The sequence below is a fragment of the Loxodonta africana genome, chromosome 3 (assembly GCF_030014295.1).
Source record: "Loxodonta africana isolate mLoxAfr1 chromosome 3, mLoxAfr1.hap2, whole genome shotgun sequence".
Lineage (NCBI taxonomy): Eukaryota > Metazoa > Chordata > Mammalia > Proboscidea > Elephantidae > Loxodonta > Loxodonta africana.
In genome coordinates, this window is record NC_087344.1 from 212,422,013 (window position 1) to 212,446,029 (window position 24,017).

The 24,017-nt window shown below is 41.3% G+C and overlaps 1 pseudogene; it reads right to left on the reverse strand.

Moving 5' to 3' along the window:
• Positions 1–20,406: 20,406 nt before the first annotated feature.
• LOC111751939 (iron-sulfur cluster assembly 1 homolog, mitochondrial-like) lies at positions 20,407–21,121 on the reverse strand (annotated as a pseudogene).
• Positions 21,122–24,017: the final 2,896 nt, after the last annotated feature.

Here is a 24,017-nt window from a genome sequence, read left to right on the forward strand (position 1 = left end):
GAATTTGGCCAATATAAACTATCTATCGGTAGTCGGGGTTGGGGGGAATATAGCTATCACTCAAGAGTTTCTAAGCAAACTCTTTGGGTACTCAAGTTTCTTTTAATACTATTTTACCTCCAGGAGCATCCAGACCACTCTCTCTCACCCACATTTTGCATTCTGTGTCCTGTATACTTTCAAATTCCAGCAAGAATTGCCATTAAAGATGCTTACTCATACACCGCTAGCCGGGATGTAAAATCATGCAACCACTGTGGAAAACAGTATGGCAGCTCCTCATGACCCAACAATTTCACTCCTAGGTATATACTCAAGGGAAGCGAAAACACCTGTCCATGCAAAAACTTGTACACAATGTTCATAGCAGCATTATTCATAATTGCCAAAAAGTGGAAACAACCTATCCATCAACTGATGAATGGAAAAACAAAATTTGGTATATTGAAACAATGCAATTTTGTTTGGCAATAAGAAGGAATGAAGTATTGATACATGCCACAACATGGACGAATCCTGAGACCATTTTGCTAAGTTAAAGAAGCAAGACATAAAAGGCCACATATTGCATGATTCCACTTATATGAAATGCCTGGAACAGGCAAATTGATAGAGACAGAAAGTAGATTAGTGGTTTCTAGGAATTGGGGGCAAAGCGGAATGGTAAGTGACTGCTAACGGGTGCTGGGTTTCTTTTTGGAACAAAAAAAAAATGTTCTAAAACTGATTGTGGTGATGGTTGCACAACTCTGTGATCATACTAAAAACCATTTAATTGCATGCTTTAAATGTATGAATTGTATGTTATATGAATTTTATCTCAATAAAGTCATTATAATACAAAGATGTGTACTTAACTTACCACTGGTGGGAATGTAAAACAGTACAACCACTTTGGAAATCTATTTGGTGCTTCCTTAAAAAGCTATAAATAGAATTACTATACAATCCAACAAGCCCACTCCTTGGAATATATCCTAGAGAAATAAGAGCCCTCAAGTGAATAGATATATGCACACCCATGTTCATTGCAACTCTGTTCACAATAGCAAAAAGATGGAAACAACCTAGGTGCCCATCAACGGATGAATGGATAAACAAACTATGGTATAGTCACACAATGGAATACCACGCAATGATAAGGAACAACAATGAATTTGTGAAACATCGCATAACATAGAAGAATCTGGAAGGCATTATACTAAGTGAAACTAGTCAGTCACAAAAGGACAAACATTGTATGAAACCACTATTATAAGAACTCAAGAAAAGATTTAAACACAGAAGAAAACATTCTTTGATGGTTATGAGGGCGGGAAGGGAGGGAGAGGGATATTCACTAACTAGACAGTAGACAAGAATTATTTTAGGTAAAGGGAAGGACAAAGTATAATACAGGGTAAGTTAGCACAACTGGACTAAACCAAAAGCTAAGAAGTTTCCTGAATACAAACAAACACTTCAAGGGACAGAGTAGCAGGGATGGGGGTCTGGGGACCATGGTTTCAGGGGACATCTAGGTCAATTGGCATAACAAAGTTTATTAGGAAAATGTTCTGCATCCCACTTTGGTGACTAGCATCTGGGTCTTAAATGCTAGCAAGCAGCCATCTAAGATGCATCAATTGGTCCGAACTCACAAGGAGAAAAGGAGGATGAAGAACACCAAAAACACAAGGAAAATATGAGCCCAAGAGACAGAAAGGGCCACATTAACCAGAAACTCCACCAGCCTGAGACCAGAAGAACTAGATGGTGTTCGGCTACCACCAATGACTGTCCTGACAGGGAACACAACAGAGAGTCCATGATAGAGCAGGAGAAAATTGGGTGCAGAACTCAAATTCTAGTAAAAAGACCAGACTTAATGGTCTGGCGGAGACTGGAGGGACCCCAGAGGACATGGCCCCCAGACTCTCTGTTAGACCAAAACTAAAACCATTCCCAAAGCCAACTCCTCAGACAAAGATTAGACTAGACTATAAGACATAAAATGATACTGGTGAGGACTGTGTTTCTTAGCTCAAGTAGACACATGAGACTAACTGGGCTGCTCCTGTCCAGAGTCTAGATGAGGCAGAGGGGGATAGGAGCTGGTTGAATGGACATGGAAAATACAGGGTGGAGAGGAGGAGTGTGCTGTCACATCATAGGGAGAGCAACTGAAGTCGCACAAAAATGTGTGTAAGTTTTTTTATGAGAAACTGACTTGAATTGTAAATTTTCACTTTAAGTACAATTAAAAAAGATATGTACTCATCCCCCATTTCCTTCCCACTATGCTCCTTTCTCTAAACCCAATACAACCACCACAGCATACCCCTTTGACAGGGATAACAAAAAGGAATTCAAGATCGGGGGTCAGGAGTAGACAGCCAGGCAGAGCCAACACAGCACCCTAGACAGATGCACCATGCAGCAGACTTGAAAAACTAAGTAAAACAGATACAATCATCAATCCTGGAAAACTGAGCATCAAATGAAGGAATAAAGAACCAGATCAAACACCAAATGGAAGAAGGAACTGACGGAAAATAGAGAACAAGGGAAGATATGGGGTAGAAGTCCCCTGCCAACTAACACAGCATAGCGTCACCATCTTGAAACAAAGCCAGAAACAACCCGGGACAGTGAGTACTGAAAGGTAACTTCACAGAGCTCCCAACAGGAGACAGATCACCTGGTAACCAGAGAAAGACTCCACCCCTTACCCTTCTGGTGAGTAGAAGCAAGAACCCACCCATCCCGGCAGCCCTCACTGCCAGGATTCAGAAGTCAAGCCCTCCCCAAACCCGGGGGCCACCCCACCCCCTCCGGCCATATTTTTCCTTTCTTTTTCTTTTTTTCTTTCTTCCTTTTCTTTCTCCCTCCTACCTAGCCTCATACACCACCTCCTCCCCCTTTCTACCAGCACCTCCCACCCCATCATTATTTTTTATTTCTTTCCTTTCTCCCTCCTACCCAACCCCATACACCACTTCCCCTCCCCATCAGCCCCTGGGTCGACCCCACCCCCATTCACCAGCCCCCATCATGCCACCATTTTTTTTATCTCTTTCTTCCTCCCTTTCATCTAGCCCCATACAGTACCTCCCCCCTTCCCACAAGCTCCTGCTGTGCCACTGCAGCTAAAGAGCCACTAGCCTGCTGCCACCCCAGGTCTACATCACCGCCACCTACCAATCCCCACCACACCATCATTTTTTCTCTTTCTTTTCCTTCTTTTCTCTCTCTCTCCCATGTAGCCCTGCATGCCACCTAGCCCCTTCCCGCCAGCTCCTGCCATGCTGCTGTAGCTAGAGATTCACCTGCCCACTACCACCCCAGGTCCACCCTGCTCCCACACACTGGTTCCTGCAACACCACCATTTTTCTCCTTTTTTTCTTTCTTTTCTCCCTCCTTCCTAGCCCCGTAAGCCACCTCCCTTCCCTTCCCACTGGCCAATGGGTTCACACGGCCCTCACTCCCTGGCCTCTACTGTGCCACAATATTTTTTTCTCTTTTTTCCTTCCTGACTTTTCTTTCTCCATTCCACCTAGCCTCATATACCACCACTCCCCTTCCCAACAGTCCCCAGAGCTAACGAAGATAGATGTCATTGGTGCACAGGCCCACCACTGCCTCAGGTCCACCCTGACCCACCTGCTGGCTGACAACATGCCACTATTTTTTTTTTTTCTTTCTTTTTTGGTTTTATATTTTTCTTTCTCTTTCCTTCCTCCTTCCCACCTAGCATTGTACACAACCTCCTACCCCTTGCCAGGGCCATTAGGTCCACGCTGCCAACACACTGCCTTTTCTCTCTCTCTCTCTTTTTCTTTCATTCTCTGTCTTTTCTTTCTCTCTCTTACCTAGCCCTATACACCACCACCACCACCTTCCTACCAGCCCCAGCCATGCTGCCACAGCTAGAGCCCCTGGCACTCAAACCCGGCACTGTACAGGACCAGCACTGCCACTCCCATTATGCTACATAACAAGCTGCTGAATGGTGGGAAGTGAGCCCGTATCACTCCCTGTCCAACACCTCTGCCCGTCTGACAAGGGGCTGTGAATGCTCCCACACTGCTGGACCAACTTCAGGAGACAGGCAGCATCCACCCAGGCTTCCCCTAGCCACCTCATCAAACCAGTAAACAGCAAAGTAGGCTCACCCTGCCTGCTGCTGCCCTGCTCACCCAGATAAGGTGGTGAGAGCTATCATGTCCATAGACGAGCAAGCAGCAAAGCAAACCCACCAGTCCTGACACATTAAAACCAAAAGAAAAAAGCAGAATGAAACAAATCAATATACAATCAATAAAGAAAGAAAATAATACCTTAATATCTCAGAGACAGCAGACAATATTAAAACATATAAAAAGGCAGGACAAGAAGCCTTTAGCAAGTGACCAAAATAAAGAATCAGGTACCCTTCCAGTAGAAGAAAAGGCAGTAGAACTACCTGATATGGAATTGAAAAGATTAATATTTCACACTCTTCAAGAGATTAGGAAAGAAATCAATGAAAACACAGACAAAACAGAGGAAAAAATAGACAAAATCACGGAAAACACAGACAAAACCAGCAAAAACATAACCAAAATCAAAGAGAACACAAAGCAATAGAAGAGCTCAGGAAAATAATACAAGAACAAAACAACAAAATACATGAACAATTAAGAATCATACAAAAACAACTTTGTTGTTGTCAGGTGCCGTCAAGTTGGTTCCGACTCATAGCGACTCTATGCACAACAGAACAAAATACTGCCCAGTCCTGAGCCACCTTTACAATTGTTGTTATGCTTGAGCTCATTGTTGCAGCCACTGTGTCAATCCACCTCGTTGAGGGTCTTCCTCTTTTCCGCTGGCCCTGTACTCTGCCAAGCATGATGTCCTTCTCCAGGGACTGATCCCTCCTGATAACGTGTCCAAAGTATGTAAGACACAGTCTCGCCATCCTTGCTTCTAAGGAGCATTCTGGTTGTACTTCTTCCAAGACAGATTTGTTCATTCTTTTGGCATCCATGGTATATTCAACATGCTTCACTAACACCACGATTCAAAGGCATCAATTCTTCTTTGGTCTTCCTTATTCATTGTCCATCTTTCACATGCAAAAAACAACAACTAGAAATCCAAAAGATGAACAACAAAATTTCAGAAATGGACAACACAATAGAATGTTTTAGGAGCAAATTTGAAATGATGGAATGCAGATTCAACAAGATTGAAGACAAATCCATAGATGTCACTTTGTTTGAGGAAAAGTCAGAAAAAAAAAAAGAAGAAAACCTAAGAATTACATGGGACACAATCAAGAGCAAAAACTGTGTGTGACTGAAGCTCCAGGCAGGTGGAGCAAATGGAAAACACAGAGAAGATTTTTGTAGATATGCTGGCAGAAAACTTCCCAAATATTATGAAAGATGAAAAGCTAACCATACAAGAAGCTCAATGAACTCCAAAAGAAAATCACCAAGACATATCATAATCACACCTGCCAAAACCAAAGACAAAGAATAATTCCTGAGAGTAGCTCAAGAAAAACAAAAAGTCGCTTATAAAGAGGAAAGAGTAACACTAAACTCTGATTACGCAGCAAAAATTATGCAAGCAAGAGGGCAATGGGATATCATGCATAAAATCATGGAAGAAAAAAACAATCAACCATGCATAATATATCCTGCAAAGCTCTCTATCAAATATGATGGTGAAATTAAGGGAAATTGTAAAAACCAAACCAAACTTACAAGATATATTAAAGGGAGTCCTTTGGTTACAGAACCAGCAACATCAGAAAGCAACTAGAGTCTAGGACATAGGGCAGAATCACCCAGACAGCAACATAAGTAAAGAACTCTCAAAAATAAAACAAAGCTAAAATACTTAAAACCGGGAAATAGGGACATCAATCTGCAAATGATGACAACATCAAAACAATAAAGGGGGAATAAGCAGTGTAGGTACAGAACTTTCAAATGGAGAGGAAGTCAAGGCATAATCAAGTAATAAAAGACTGGTTCAAACTGAGGACGATAAGGGTAAATTTCAAGGTAACCACAAAAAAATTAACAAACTTACTCATCAGAATAAAAAAGAAAAACAAAGACTCGGTAAACACAAAATCTATCATAATGAGAGAAAAGAAAAGAAAATCCACAAACAAAAAGTAACAGCACAGGAAAGTAAGAGGAACAAAGAAAGTATCAGCACCAAAAAAAAAAAAAAGTACAATATGACAGCAATAAATTCATACCTATCAATAATCACACTGATCGTAAGTGGCTTAAATGCATCCATAAAGAGACAGAGAGAGGGTGGCAGAATGGACTAAAAAAACAAGCCGTCAGTATACTGTCTACAAGAGACACAAAGTAGACACAAAGACATAAATATATTAAAAATAAAAGGTGGAAAAAAGATATTAAGCAAACAGTAACAAAAAAAAAGAGAGAATGAGTCACAATACCAACCTCAGAAAAAATAGACTTTAAGGCAAAATCCACTATAAAAAACAAGGAAGGACATTATATAATAATTATAGGTAAAATCCACCAACAAGACCTAACCTTCAGAAATATCTACTCAAGCAACAATAGGGCCCCCAAAATACATAAAACAAACACTACCGGCACTGAAAAGAGAAACTGACAGTTCTACAATAATAGTAGGAGACTTCAACACACTACTTTCAGTAAAGTTCAGAACATCTAGAAAGAAACTCAACAAAGATACAGAAGATCTAAAGGCTAAATCAACCAACACTACGTCATAGACATACACAGAACACGCCACCGAACAGCAGCAAAATATACATTCTTTTCCAGTGAACACAGAACATTATCCAGAATAGACCACATTTTAGGCCAAAAAGAAGCCCCAATAAAAGCCAAAACAATGAAATAATACAAAACATTTTCTCTGATCACAATGCCATAGAAGAGGAAATCAATAACAGAAAGAACAAAGAAAAAAAATCGAATACTTGGAAACTGAATAACACCTTGCTTAAAAACAACTGGATAATAAAAGTCAAAAACGGGATAAAGACAAATTCCTAGAATCGCATGAGAATGAAAACATATCGCACCAAAAACTTTGGGACACAACAAAGGCAGTGCTCACAGGTCAATTTAAAGCAACAAAGACCCGTCAAAAAAGAATGGGTCAAAATCAAAACATGAGCCCCACAACTGAACAAATAGAAGGTGAACAGCAAAAGAATAAAATAGCCAAGAAAAGCAAGGAAATAATAAAGACTAGAGAAGAAACCCCCCACACATCAGTGAGTTTGTTGTACTGTGGGAGCTTTGGTGTTGCTGTGATGCTGGAAGCTATGCCACCGATATTCAAATACCAGCAGGGCCACCCATGGTGGATAGGTTTCACCTGAGCTTCCAAACAAGACAGACTAGGAAGAAGGATCTGGCAGCCTACTTCTGAAAAGAATTAGTCAGTGAAAACCTTATAAACAGCAGCAGAACATTGTCTGATACAGTGCTGGAAGATGAGCCCCTCAGGTTGGAAGGCATTAAAAGCTGCCTCCTCAGACTAGAGTAAACTTTAATGGAGTGGATGGAGTCAAGCTTTCTGGACCTTCATTTGCTGACGTGGCAAAACTCAAAATGACAGCTGCAAATATTTATCAGTAATCTGAATGTGGAATGTATGAAGTATGAATCTAGGAAAATTGCAAATCATCAAAAATGAAATGGAATGCATAAATACCAATATCCTACATGTTAGTGAGCTGAAATGGACTGGCATTGGCCATTTTGAATCGAACAATCACATGGTCTATTATGCTGGGAATGACAACTTGAAAAGGAAAGGCCTTGCATTCATCTTCAAAAAGAACATTACAAGATCTACCCTGAAGTACAACGCTGTCAGTGATAGGAAAATATCCATACACCTACAAGAAAGATCAGTTAATACGACTATTATTCAAATATATGCACCAACCACTAAGGCCAAACATGAAGAAATGGAAGATTTTTACCAAATTCTGCAGTCTGAAATTGATCGAAAATGCAATCAAGATGCATTGATAATTACTGGTGATTACAATGTGAAAGTCAGAAACAAAGAAGAAGGACCAGTAGTTGGAAAATATGGCCTTGGTAATAGAAATGGATGCCAGAGATCGCATGATAGAATTTTGCAAGAACAACGACTTCTTCAGCGCAAATACTTTTCACCAATATAAACAGCAACTTACATGTGGACCTCACCAGATGCATACATGACACAAGAATCAAAGCAACTACATCTGTGGAAAGAGATGATGGAAAATTCAATATCATCAGTCAGGACAAGGCCAAGGGCTAACAATGGAACAGACTACCGATTGCTCATATACAAGTTCAAGTTGAAGCTGAAGAAAATTAGAATAAGTCCACAAGAGCCAAAATACAAACTTGAGTATATCCCACCTGAATTAAGAGGCCAATTCAAGAATAAATTTGACTCATTAAACACTAATGACTAAAGACCAGATGAGTTGTGGAATGACATCAAAGACGTCATACATGAAGCAAGCAAAGGGGTCATTAAAAAGACAAGAAAGAAAGAAAAGACCAATAAGGTATCAGAAGAGACTCTGAAACTTGCTCTCTTTTTTTATTGTGCTTTAAGTGAAAGTTTACAAATCAAGTCAGTCTCTCATACAAAAATTTATATACTCCTTGCTATGCACCCCTAGTTGCTCTCCCTCTAATGAGACACCACACTCCTCTTCTCCACCCTGAATTCCCCGTGTCCATTCAGCCAGCTCCTGTCCCCCTCTGCCTTCTCATCTCCCCTCCAGACAGGAGCTGCCCACTTAGTCTCATGTGTCTACTTGAGCCAAGAAGCTCACTCCTCATTGGTATCATTTTCTATCTTATAATCCAGACCAATCCCTATCTAAAGAGTTGGCTTAGGGAATGGTTCCAGTCTTGAGCTAACAGAAGGTCCGGGGACCATGACCTCCAGGGTCCTTCTAGTCTCAGTCAGACTATTAAGCCTGGTCTTTTTACAAGAATTTCAGATCTGTATCCCACTGTTCTTCTGCTCCATCAGGGGCTCTGTGTTGTGTTCCCTGTCAGGACAGTCATTGGTGGTAGCTGGGAAATGTAGTTCTTCTGGTCTCAGGCAGATGTAGTCTCTGACTTATGTGGCCCTTTCTGCCTCTTTGGCTCATAATTACTTTGTGTCTTTGGTGTTCTTCATTCCTCTTTGCTCCAGGTGGGTTGAGACAAATTGATGCATGCTAGCGTATAAGACCCCAGACACCACCCACCAAAGTGGGATGTAGAATGTTTTCTTAATACATTTTGTTATACCAATTGACTTAGATGTCTCCTGAAACCATGATCCCCAGACCCCTGCCCCTGCTACTCTGGCCTTCGAAGTGTTTGGTTGTATTCAGGAATGAAATTTGCTCTTGAATGTCGAGTAGCTAAAGCAAATGGAAGAAATGGCAAAGTAAGAGAGCTGAAGTAAAGATTTTTCAAAGGGCAGCTCAAGAAGACAAAGTAGTGTATTATAACGACATGTGCAAAGACCTGAAGTTAGAAAATCAAAAGGGAAGAACACTCTCAGCATTTCTCAAGCTGAAAAAACTGAGGAAAAAATTCAAGCCTCAAGTTGCAATATTGAAGGATTCTACAGGAAAAATATTAAACAACGCAGGATGCAACAAAGGAAGATGGAAGGAATACACAGTCATTATACCAAAAAGAACTGGTTGATATTCAACCATTTCAGAAGGCAGCATATGATCAGGACCCAATAGTACTGAAGAACAAGGTCCAAGCTGCACTGAAGGCATTGGCAAAAAACAAGGTTCCAGGAATTAACAGAATACCAATGGAGATGTTTCAACAAACGGATACAGTGATGGAAGTGCTCACTTGCCTATGCCAAGAAATTTGGAAGACAGCTACTGGCCAACTGACTAGAAGAAATCCATATTTATGCCTATTCCAAAGAAAGGTGATCCAACAGAATGTGGAAATTATTAAAAAAAAAATCATTAACATCACACACAAGTATGCAGATCATTCAAAAGTGGCCGCAGCAGTATATCAACAGAGAACTGCCAGAAATTCAAGCTGAATTCAGAAGAGGACGTGGAACCAGGGATCTCATTGCTGATGTCAGATGGATCTTGGCTGAAAGCAGAGAATGCCACAAAGACGTTTGCCTGTGTTTTACTGACAATGTAAAGGCATTCGACTGTGTGGATCATAACAAATTATGGATCACATTGTGAAGAATGGGAATTCCAGAACACTTAATTGTGCACATGAAGAACCTGTACATAAATCAAAAGGCAGTCATTCAAACAGAAAAAGTGGATAATGCATGGTTTAAATTCAGGAAAGGTGTGTGTCAGGGTTGTATCCTTTCACCATACTTATTCAATCTGTATGCTGAACAAATAATCCAAGAAGCTGGACTATATGAAGAAGAACACAGCATCAGGACTGGAGGAAGACTCATTAACAGCCTGCGTTATGCAATGACACAATCTTGCTTGCTGAAAGTGAAAAGGACTTGAAGCACTTACTGATGGAGATCAACGACTCAGGCCTTCAGTGTGGAATACACCTCAACATAAAAAAAAAAACAAAAATCCTCACAAGTGGACCAATAAGCAGCATCATGATAAATGGAGACAATTCTGAAGTTGTCAAGGATATCATTTTACTTGGATCCACAATCAACAGCCATGGAAGCAGCAGTCAAGAAATCAAATGACGTATTGCATTGGGCAAATCTGCTGCAAAACACCTCTTTAAAGTTTTAAAAAGCAAAGATATCACCTTGAAGGCTAAGGTGCACCTGATCCAAATCATGGTGTTTTCAATTGCCTCACACACATCCGAAAACTGAACAATGAATAAGGAAAACCAAAGAAGAATCGATGCCTTTGAATTATGGTGTTGGCAAAGAATATTGAATGGACTGCCAAAAGAATGAACAAATCTGTCTTGGAAGAAGTACAACCAGAATGTTCCTTAGAAGCAAGAATGGTGAGCCTACATCTCACATACTTTGGACATGTTATCAGGTGAGATCAGGACATCATGTCTGGTAAAGCGGGTCAGCGAAAAAGAGGAAGACCCACAACAAGATAGACTGACACAGTGGCTGCAACAATGGGTTCAAGCATGACAATGATTGTGAGGATGGCACAGGACTGGGCAGCATTTAGTTCTGTTGTACCACGGGTTGCTACAAGTCAGAACCAAGTCAACAGCACCTAAGAACAACAACAGAGAAGAAATAAATGAAACAGAGAACAGAAAAATAGAAAGAACCAACTAAACCAAAAGTCGGTTCTTTGAAAAGATAAACAAGATCAACAAATCACTGGCCAAACCGTCAAAAAAAAAAACAGGAGAGGAATCAAATACCCCAAATAAGAAATGAGATGAGGGACATTACAACAGAACCAACTGAAATAAAAAGGATTATAACAAAATACCATGAAAAATCATACTCCTACAAATTTGAAAGCCTAGAGAAAATGGAAAAATTTCTAGAAACACGCTACCTACCTAAACTAACACAAACTGAGAGAGAAAATCTAAACAGAACCATAACAAGAAAAGAGATTCAAGAGTTAATAAAAAACCTCCCAACAAAAAGAGCCCTGGACCAGACTGCTTCACTGGAGAATCAATCCTACCAAATTATTCGGAGAAGATCTCACCCCATTACTACCCAAACTGTTTCGGAGCATAAAAAAGGAAGGAATACTCCCAAATTCATTCTATGAAGCCAGCATGACCCTGATACCAAAGCCAGGCAAAGGCACCACAAAAAAAGGAAATTATATACCAATATCTCTCATAAATATAGATGCAAAAATTATCAACAAAATTCTAGCCAATAGAATTCAGCATTATATCAAAAAAAAAAAAAAAAAAAAAAACACCACAACCAAGCTGGATTCATACCAGGTATGAAGGCTGGTTCAACATTAGAAAATCAACCACCATAATCCACCACATCAATAGAACAAAAGAAAAGAATCACATGATCATCTCTATCAACAGGAAAGGCATTTGTCCAACTGTTCCTGATTTAAAAAAAAAAAAAAAAAAAACTCAGTAAAATTGGAATAGAAGGGGAATTACTCAATATAATAAAGGTCATCTATACAAAATTAACGGAAACCCTGGTGGCATAGTGGTTAAGTGCTACAGCTGCTAACCAAAGGGTCGGTAATTTGAATCTGCCAGGTGCTCCTTGGAAACTCTATGGGGCAGTTCTACTCTGTCCTATAGGGTCGCTATGAGTCGGAATCAACTTGGCAGCACTGGGTTTGGTTTTTTTGGTTATACAAAATTAACAGCCAATATCATTCTCAACAGAGAGAGGCTGAAGGAATTTCCCCTGAGAACAAGGATGGCCTTTACCACCACTCTTATTTAACATTGTGCTAAAAGTCCTAGCTAGAGCAGGAAGGCAAGAAAACTAAATGAAGGGAATCCAAATTGGAAAGGAAAAAGTAAAACTATCCCTATTCATAGATTATATGAACCTGTACATACAGAACCCCAAAGATTCCACAAGAAAACTACTGGAACTAATAGAAAGATTCAGCAGAATAGCAGGATACAATATCAACATAAAAAAATTGTTGGATTCCTATACATCAACAAAGAGAACTTTGAAAAAGAAATCAGGAAAACGAGACCATTTATAAACCCAAAACCCATTGCCATCAAGTTGATTTTGACTCATAGAGACCATATGGACAGAGTAGAACTGCTCCATATGGTTTCCAAGGAGTGCCTGGTGGATTTGAACTGCCTACATTTTGGTTAGCGGCCGTAGTTCTTAACCGCTATGCTCCCGGGGTTTCATACAATTTATAATAGCCCCTAAAAAGATAAAATATTTAGGAATAAATCTAACCAAGGATGTAAAAGACTTACGCAAAGAAAACTACAAAACGCTACTGCAAGAAACTAAAAGAGACCTACATAAATGGAAAAACATACCATGCTTATGGACAGGAAAACTCAACTTTGTGAAAATGCGACTTCTACCCAAAGCGACCTACTGTTATAATGCAATCCCATTCCAAATACCAACAGCATTCTTTAACAAGATGGAAAAACTAATCACCAACTTTATACGGAAAGGAAAGAGGCCCTGAACAAGTGAAGCATTATTGAAGAAAAAGAGGAGGCCTCAAGCTACCTGATCTCAGAACCTATTATACAGCCACAGTAGTCAAAACAGCCCGCTTCTTGTACAATGACAGACACAGTGACCAGTGGAACAGTATCGAGAACTCAGATATAAATCCATCACCTAATCTCTGACAAAGGCCTAAGTCCATTAAACGGGGAAAAGACAGGTTTTTTTTATAAATGGTGCTGGCAAAACTGATGTCCATCTTTAAAAAAACAGGACCCATACCTCACAGCATACACAAAAACTAACTCAAAATGGATCAAAGACCTAAATATAAAACCTAAAACAATAAAGGTCATGGGAAAAAAATAGGGACAATGCTGGGGGCCCTCATACATGCATAAATACAACATGAACCATAACTAACAATGCACAAACACCAGAAGATAAACTAGGTAACTGGAAGCTCCTAAAAATGAAACACACTCATCTAAAGACTTCACCAAAAGAGTAAAAAGAGAACCTACAGACTGGGAAAAAAATCTTTGGCTATTACATATCCAACAAGGATCTAATCTCTAAAATATATCAAATACCTCAACAGCTCAACAACAAAAAGACGAAACAATCAAATTATAAAATGGGCAAAGGATATGAACAGACACTTCACCAAAGAAACATTCGGACAGCTAACAGACACATGAAGAAATGCTCCCGATCAAAGAAACCTGATCATTAGCCATTAGAAAAACACAAATCAAAACTTCAACGAGATACCACCTCACCCCAACAGCACGAATCAAAAAAAAAATAAATAAAATAACAAATGTTGGAGAGGTTGCAGGGAGATTGGACCTCTTATGTATTGCTGGTAGGAATATAAAATGGCACATATAACAACTATGGAAAATGACGTGGTACCTCCTTAAAAAGCTAGAAATACCATACGAACCAGCAATCCCACTCCTAGGAATGTATCCTAGAGAAATAAAAGTTGTCACATGAATAGATGTATGCACACCCACATTCATCTCAGCAGTATTCACAATAACAAAAAGATGGAAACAACCTAAGTGCCCATCACCAGATGAATGGATAAGCAAACTATGGTGCAAACACAGAATGAAGTACTATGCAACATAAAGACCAATGATGAATCTGCAAAACATCTCATAACATGGATGAATCTGGACGGCATTATGCCAAGTGAAATAAGTCAGCCACAAAAGGACAAATACTGTATGAGACCACTATTATAAAAACTCAAAAAAAGGTTTACATACAGAAAAAAAAACTAACAATCTTTGATATGAGGGAGAAGAGTAGAGGTGAGGGGACATCACTAACTAGATAGCAAACAAGTATTAATTTTGGTGAAGGGAAAGACAACATAAAATATAGGTGAAGTAGGCAAACTTTGACCAAGACAAAGTCATAGAAGCTTCATAGAAATATCCAAACACCTTGAGAGACTGAGTTACTGGGGCTAAGGGCTGGGGACCATGGTCTCGAGGGACATCTAGCTCAATTGGCATAATATAGTTCATAAAGAAAATGTTCTACATACTACTTTGGTGAGTCATTTCTAGAGCCTTAAAAGCTCGTGAGCAGCCATCTGAGATACATCTATTGGTCCCATCTCATTCAGAGCAAAGGCGAATGAGAAAAAACAAAAGACACGAGGAAAATATTAGTCCAAACGACTAATGGATCACATGAATCACAGCCTCTACCAGACTGACCTCAGAACTACATGGTGCCCAGATACCACTATCGACCACTCTGACGGGTTTCACAAAAGATGGTCCCAGACAGAGCTGGAGAAAAATGTAGAACAAAATTCAAATCCACAAAAAAAGACCAGGCTTACCGGTCTGACAGAGGTTGGTAGAACCCCCAAGACTGTAGCCACCGGACACCTTGCTAACTCAGAACTGAAGTCACTCCCAAAGTCCACCTTTCAGCCAAAGATTAGACAGGTCTATAAAACAAACAATAACACACATGAGGAACGTGCTTCCTAGTTCAATCAAGTATACAAGACCAAATGGGCAACACCTGCCCAAAACAAAGTCAAGAAGGCAGGAAGGGACAAGAAAACTGGGCAAATGGGCACAGGGAAACTAGGGATAAAAGTGGGAGGGAGGTGACACACAATCAATATCACAAAACCATTTGTGTATTAATTTTTGAATAAGAAACTAATTTGCACTGTAAACTTTCACCTAGCCAAAACCAACCAAACCCAGTGCCATAGAGTTCCAACTCATAGCAACCCTATAGGAAAAAGTAGAACTGCCCCATAGAGTTTCCAAGGAGTGCCTGGCGGATTTGAACTGCCGACCCTTTGGTTCACAGCCGTAGCACTTAACCACTATGCCACCAGGGTTTCCAACTTTCACCTAAATCAAAAAAACCAAAACCACTGCCTTTGAGTCGATTCCAACTCATAGTGACCCTATAGGACACAGAGTAGAACTGCCCCATAGAGTTTCCAAGGAGCGCCTGGCGGATTTGAATTGCCAACCTCTTGGTTAGCAGCCGTAGCACTTAACCACTACGCCACCAGGGTTTCCTTTCACCTAAAGCACAATAAAATTAAAAAGTAATTTTAAAAAAAGGGTAGACGGTCATTAAAACTCTTTCAAACCTCAAACTTATAAAATATTTACTGATCGCTTACTGTATTAGTTTCCTATTGCTGCTGTAACAAAGCGCCACAAACTTGGAGGCTTAAGACATCAACCTCCAGTATCTTCCAGTTCTGGAGGCCAGAAGTCTAAACTGGGTTTCACTGGGAAAAAATCAAGGTGCCAGCAGGAGTGTGTTTCTTATGGAGGATCTAGGGAAGAATCTGTTCCCTTGCCTTTTCTAGCTTCTGGATATTGCCTGGAGCCCTGTGGCTAAGAGCTTCATTGTTAACAGTAAAGGTCAGCAGTTTGAATCCACCAGCCACTCCTTGGAAACCCTTTGGGGCAGTTCTACTCTGTCCTATAGGGTCACTATGAGTCACAATCAACTTGATGGCAACAAAACCAAAACCAAAACAACCCAGTGCCGTTGAGTCAATTTCCCACTCATAGCGACACACGTTTTTTTGTTTTGTTTTGGTTTTTAGATGCTGACTGCATTTCTTGGTTCATGGTCCCTTGCTTCTTTTCTAAAGCCAGCAGTCTAGCTTTTTCAAATCTTTCTCTGACTCTTTTAAGAAACTTTGTGATTACATTGGACTAACTTGGATAATCCAGCATCATGTCCTCATCTTTGGAAAACACTCTGAAAGGTCTTCAGAGGGTTAAACAGAGTTACCATTGTTCCTGTTTGTTGCCATGGAATCTGTTTCCACTCATGGAGTTCCCATGTGTGCAGAGTAGAACTACTCCATAGGGTTTCAAGTCCTTAATCACATCTGCAAAGTCCTTTTGCCATGTAAAATAATATATTCATAGTTTCCAAGGATTAGGACGTAAAAAACCAAACCCTGGTGGTGTAGCGGTTAAGTGCCACAGCTGCTAACCAAAAGGTCAGCATCTCGAATCCCCAGGCACTCCTTGGAACCCATATGGGGCAGTTCTCCTCTGTCCTACAGGGTTGCTATGAGTTGGTATCGACTTAACAGAAATGGGTTTGGTTTTTTGTTTTTGTTTTTGTTTTCAGGAGGTAGCTATCTTTGGGAGAGCCATTATTCTGCTTACCACACCTATTATGTGCAGGGAGTGGCTGCAGCATTTGAGGGGACAGTGGACCTTAGATAATAACCATGAAAGGGAGGGAGAGCTGAATAACTAGGTTTTCCACAGAGCTAATGCCCAGAAAGACCACAGACCTACTTCAAGTCCACCGTCTATTCCCTCCACCTGTCCCCTTATAAGTGTCAACCAACAACACAGATAGTTTCATTTTTTCAGAACTAGAGAAAGAAAAATCCATAGATTTGAAGTGGCTTTTTAAGGAACAGTTTATGAGCCCTTAGAAAGACAGCAGTGATCTCCCAGGAACCTGATGACAGACATCCTAGGAGGCAGGATGGAGAAATATGGGCTGTAATGCAATGCAATTCTCTACTTAAACAATTAATTAAATAATCTTTGCCTAAAAGGTGCTGATTAATGGATTGGTATCATGTTTTTTTTGTTTTTTTTTTATCATCTTGGAAGTGCTGGTAATAAGTCTTAGTACTGGGCTGCAGGGCTGCAGTTTAACATATTTTTCAGAGGCTTAGAAAATGCTTGTCACGTTTGTGGAGGACAGAAAGCCAGAAGGGAGATGCTAAGGAGGATGCCTGGGAGTGTGTGTGGAGGAGCTGGTGCGGTACAATTAGGTTAGCCCGTGGGGAACGCACAGAAGGCGCGTGAGACTGGGAAGCTAGGTTGGGGTCTGATCATCAAGGGCAGTGACAGGCTCAGAGCTGTGCTATAGGTTATCTGAGATGCTATAAAAAGAAGAGCAACCAAAATGGGGAAAATCTAAAATTATGAAAATAGAAAAGTACAAAAAAGGCCCTAGATACAGCCTATTACAGACAAGTGTAAAAACACACCGGTGTGTCTGGAGATGTGCGAAGCCACAGAGGAAGGCACCAATGAAGAAAGACAAAGCAGTGATCAAAGAAAAGAGGGATGCTTGAAAGGATAACAAAAGTTCAAGGGAGATAAGAATAGGACCAAGAGTACCGGTGACAAACCTAAATGCCAGGTGATAGAAGAATTACTTATAACATTATAATACAATTATAGTGCAATCAAACAATACAATGTGATGCTGCTGCTGTTGTTGTCGTTGTCGTTGTTAGGTGCCACCGAGGCAGTGGCCACTCATAGCGCCCCTGTGCCCAACAGAACAAAACACTGCCTGGCCCTGTGCCGTCCTCGGAACCGTTGCTGTGTTCGAGCCTATTGTTGCAGCTACTGTGTCAGTTCATCCAGTCCAGGGTCTTCTTTGTCCCTTACCCTCTACCTTACCAAGCCGATGTCCTTCTCCAGCAACTGGTCCCTCCTGAGGACACGTCCAAAGTACATGAGAGGAAGTCTCATATCCTCCCTTCCAAGTATCACTCTAGCTGTGCTTCGTCCAAGACAGACATGTTCGTTCTCTGGTAGTCCATCTTATAGTCAAGATTCCTCACCAACACCGTAATTCAAAGGCATCAGTTCTTCTTTGGTCTTCCTTGTTCTTATTCATCGTCCAACTTTCGCATGCATATGAGGTGACTGAAAACTCTATGGCTTGAGTCAGGCACACCTTAGTTCTCAAAGTGACATCTTTGCTTTTCAACACTTTAAAAAAATTCTTTTGCAGCAGATTTACCCAATGCACTACATCATTTGATTTCTTGACTGCTTCCATGGGCATTGATTATTAATCCAAGTAAAATGAAATCCTTGACAAGTTCAAAATTTTGTCCATTTATCATGATGTTGCTCATTGGTCCAGTTGTGAGGATTTTTGTTTTCTTTATGTTGAGGTATAATCCATGTTGAAGGCTATAATCTTTGATTTTCATAAGTGCTTCAAGTCCTCTTCAATTTCAGCAAGCAAGGTTGTGTCATCTGCATAATGCAGGTTGTTAATGTGTCTTCCTCCAATCTTGATCCCTGTTCTTCTTCATATGGTCCACCTTCTCGGGTTATTTGCTCAGCATACAAACTGAATAAGTATGGTGAAAGGATGCAGCCCTGACACACACATTTCCTGATTTTAGTATCCCCTTGTTCTGTTTGAATGATTGCCTCTTGGTCTATGTACAGGTTCTTCAAGAGCACGATTAAGTGTTCTGGAATTCCCATTCTTCACAATGTTACCCATAATTGTTATGATTCATACAGTCGAATGCCTTTGCATAGTCAATAAAGCACAGGTAAACATCTTTCTGGTATTCTCTGTTTTCAGCCAAGATCCATCTGACATCAGCAATGGTGTCCCTCATCCCACATCCTCTGCTGAATTCGGCTTGAATTTCTGGCAGTTCCTTGTTGATGTACTGCTTCAACCATTTTTGAATTTATCTTCAGCAAAATTTTACTTGCATGTGATATTAATGATGTTGTTCAATAATTTGTGCATTCTGTTGGATCACCTTTCTTTGGAATGGGCACAAATATGGATCTCATCCAGTCAGTTGGACAGGTAGCTGTCTTCCAAATTTCTTGGCATAGATGAGTGGACACCTCCAGCAGTGCATCCGTTTGTTGAAACATCTCCATTGAATGTCAACCAATTCTTCTTGGTAGAGTGGCTTTGTGTATTCCTTTCATCTTCTTTTGATGCTTCCTGCATCATTCAATATTTTGCCCATAAAATGCTTTTTTTTTTTTTTTTTTTGATCACGGAGAGGCCACATGTTTTATTGACAACTCAATTTCTACATAATTAAGTACTGCACAAATTATAAGTGGATCAACAATTCTGGTAATGATACAAACTCAGGAGCACTGATATGAGCCCTAGGTTTGGTGCATTTGTGCTGGGCGCTTCAGGGAACAGGGCAAACGTAAAGGTTAACAGCACTACTTCAATTCACGAGAATCTGCTTTCAAAAAAAACATATATGCCAACTCACAGAGTACTTGTATGTCAAACCTGGGAAAATCAATAACTAAATGACAAAGTGAACACTATTTAAGAAAAGTTGGTGATAAAAATGCTAGGACAAAACGTCAGGTTTAAAATTTTGCGACTGGATTTAAGATGCAGAAAGTGCCAGCACACTGGGAATTTTCAGAAAAGACCTACGTTCCAAAGACTAACTCTGGGTTGCTAGGTCTTCCCTGCTAGGGTAAACCACTGCTTCATAGTTCTAAAAAAAAAAAAAAAAAAAAAGGTAATCCACATAAATGGGTTTTAGGATTCTTCCAATTCAGAATTAAAATAAAATTACCATGATCTATATCAAATTACTAAAAAATATTACCCAAATGTGGACCAGACGGAAAAGCCAGGCCACCCACGTAAGGTCTCTGATGGCATGAGAGCCTAGAGGACTGCCCACCAACAAAGACAGGGAGATGAGGCCTAGAGCCTGGCTCTGCCCCTAACTTGCAGCGTGAGGGTGGACGAGCCTTAGCCTCCCTGGGGTTTGGCTTCCTCGGCTACAGAACTGAGGGGTGGGCTGGATGGCTTTAAGAGTCCTTTGAATGAAAAGAATTGAAGTCAGCTCAAGATCCAATCTTTGAGCAGGCATTTAGGGTGGAGATGCGAATGGATTAAGAAAACAGGTGGGTGGAGTGATTTTTACCTTTTGCCACCAGCATTCGGAGTTCTTCTGGAGGACAGTTCTAAGAAGTCTTAAGGGTCATCAGCTTGTTTGGGGAATGCCTAAGGAGCTGTGCAGTTCAGGCTTTCAATAAAGACCTAACGAGCACACACCCAGGAAGAAGACGTTTCCTGAAACGCCACCAGGAAGGCGACTTTGATGAGACTGGTTCTAACACAAAGGATACAAGAAATTAAGTACTGGGAAGGATTCTTTTGTCTTTACAGAAGAGAAAAATGATCCAACGAGAACAATGGCTCCTTGTTCCCTGTCCCCTAAGGAGGAAACAAGCGTCACATCTTCTCGAATTCAACACTGTGGCTTCGTTTTCAGATGCGTTACTTTTCTTTTCCTCAAAAGGCGGCCGTGCATTGTGAATCCAGGATTGTGACAGTCCCTCAGTAAACCCGAGGTTCCTGTGAGCGTCCCTGGAGCCCACAGCCAGAGTCGTCCCGAGGTTTCAGACATTAAAGCTTCCTCCACAGCCACACGTTCCTTTGATGTTTGGGTTACTGAACACAAACTCACTGGATAATTTGTCTTCTGCATAGTCCATTTCCGTTCCTAAAAGGGTTAGCTGTGCTTTCTTTTCGATGAACACTCTGACCCACGTTCAGGCTTATCTCTAAGAGGCTGTTTTATCTGGTGGACTGCTGAAGGTGTCGGGGGAGGGCGGCCCGGGCGGGCTGCAGCGTCCTCTTGCTCCCAGCCCGGACAGTGGCTCGGACTAGCGAAGCCCACATCTTCGCCGCCCGGGGGGCTCCGGCCGCAGCTCCGACCGCTCAGCCTCTCTCCGTGGACACCGCGCGCACCACCCATAAAACCCTTTAAAATCCACCTCGAGGTTTGAATTTTTTCTTCAGTTCTTTCAACTTGAGAAATGTGATACTGTCACTAAAACAGGGTTCTCAAAAATATTAAATGGTGTAGAAAATGCTATGGTATAATATTAAAATTTTTAAAAGCGATCATAAAATGGTGGAAGGAGTAGTGGTGTATCAGCAGTATCGCTGAAAGCTACCTTTGGGGGGATCATTCTAATCAAGATCAGCCCATGCCTGATCCCTGTGAGGTGGAGGTCAGACATACTGCCACTCTCCCAGCTTTTTTACCAATTCTGACACCAGCCCTCCCTCCCACAGAGCTCTCTGCTTCTGTTCTGGGTTGGATAGCTCATTGCAACAGCCACACAGAATTCACAGACCAAACTTACAGTTAAGTGGTTTATTAAGGAACAGGGTACAACTCAGGATCACGATCAGGAAGCATGCAGGCAAAGTCTCCCTTCTTTAATGTAGGACAGCTCTCTCAGCTCCTCTCAGCCATGCAGGCCTCCTCACAGCCCCCTGAGTACACATCTCCTCTCAGCACCCCCAGGACAGCCACCTTTTGACCCTCCCGTCTGTTGATACCAGCTCTGCCACTGGGTCCCTTGCAGGCCTCTCACTATCTTCAGTGGACAGCCCTTGACCAGTGTTATAGCTCTTTTAGGAGGTCTCTTGCCTCCTCTCTCTCTGCTGCTTCTTGCTTCTTTCTGTCTGCCAAATCTCTCCGGAATTGGCTGTATATATACACAAACTCCATATAAATTTCAAAGCATGGTTCTACCAGGGCCACAAATTCACCAATCCTGTCTTGGTAAGCCACAGATACTTCATTTGCATAGCAGGCTTGGCTGGGTTACAACTCACCTGATTCACATAGTCTATTGAGCAACCCTGCAAGGTGCACACCAGTCACAGTGCAGGTTGCAGCCCAGGGCAGACAGAAAGTATCAAACCACAAGTTGTTGGCAACTTACCGAGGAAATGTCAATCAATCTGGACAAAAGTAACACACCCTCTGGGGCACAAAACTGGGGCCGAGGTAACTCCTCAGGGCTTAGGGGGAAAATCCCTTAAACTGTTTTTCCAAAGAACCAAGGCAAAAGGCCAGATAAAGGAACACATTTCATCACAGTGTTATTTAAAACCGCAATATACAGTTGTTGTTAGCTGCCTTTGAGTTGATTTTCGACTCATAGTGACCGCATGTGACAGAATAGAACTGCCCCATGAGGTTTTCTGTGCTATAATCTTTACAAAAGCTGATTACCAGGTCTCTTCTTCCACAGAGCCGTGGGGTTGCTTCAAACTGCCAACTTTTCAGTTAGCAGCCAAGTGCTTTACCAATGAGGGCTCCTTAGAATCCCAATTTTCTTTAAAAAAAAAAAAAAAAAAGTGTACCTAGAAAAAACTCAGGAAGAAAGACCTCAAAATTTAACAGTAGTTGTCTCTAGGTGGTGTGATTATGAGTGATTTTATTTCTTCTGTTACATCTCTACATTTTCCAAATTTTGTACAATGGATATGCATTACTTTTAAAATTAGAGAAAATAATTTCAGAGACAAGAGAGAAGAAAGCACCTGGGCAGGGCAGAAGTACTGGGAGGAGGAATGCAGGTCAGTTAGGGAACTCATGCCCGACAAACACCTCGGTCAAGTGAAGAAGTCAATATTCCTAAGAAAGCATGTCTATAAAGAGGCAATTTTCCCCTTGAGTAAAGTGGATATTTTTATTTTTTGTTCGCTTTAAAATTTTAGTGCTTTTTAAATGAGAAATGTCAGGAAGAAACATACTGAAATTAATCTGCAGTCCAACTTCCCTCAAAGTTAACAAAAACCATTAGCAGCCACACAAACCTCATCAGGGGCTGATCACTAGTAAAGCAAAGGCAGGCTGCCTTCTCTGTCTTCCTGGTAATTATTCCAGGCACCATGACATCAGCTGTCACTCACTGGCAATGCATTTGCCCTGCAAATTACCAGCAAGAAGTAATTGTCCATGGCCAGTCAACAGCATAAGCTGCCTCAGCTCTCTCATCTGAAAAATGAAAGAGACGTGCTTTCAATATGTGAGGGGAGGCAGCAATAGCCAGACAACATGAATACAGGAATTACTGAGGTGCTTCTCAACGTGCCCAGTTAATCCAACATCCAGCTCGTGGCACCAGCAGAATGCTTTTTGTGAGAGCTTGGTGTATTGCCCCATTCTGAACATCCTAACTTCCTGTTAAAATGGTCTCTTAAGAGTGTCCTCACTGTACAGATGAAGAAACTAAGGTCCAGAGAGATTAACTGATATTCCCAAAATCTCATAGCTGGCCGGTCACAAAGTCAAGGGGGAAACCAGTCTACAGACCCCAGGTTGCCTCTTCTTTTCTCTCCTTTGCTCCCCTCATCCACATGGTCAATAGTATTTTATAAGACAATGTGCCCCTGATATTGGAAACAAACTTGGCAAAATAGAGGGAGAAGTAACTATGAGTATTGAACACCTAGTCGAGTTGGCATTCAAGGTCTATAACAACAGGGAAGAAGACAAAGGCAGGAAGTGCCAGGTTGCCCTATGGGCAACAGCAGCAACAATACAGAAATGGTATACACCACCTAGGAGGAAAAGACCCTCAGACCCTAGCAAGGCCCAGCCCCAACCCCTGCCGGGAAAGAACGAGTGTGCATATTGTGAGCAGGAGGGCCACTGGCAGAGAGAGTGTCCTGAGAGATCGCGAGTACCAATAACTCAGTACTAGACCTCTCTAGTTGGTAATCCCAGTGCATCAGGCCAATCTGCTGCCACTCCAGATCCAGCCACCCCTCT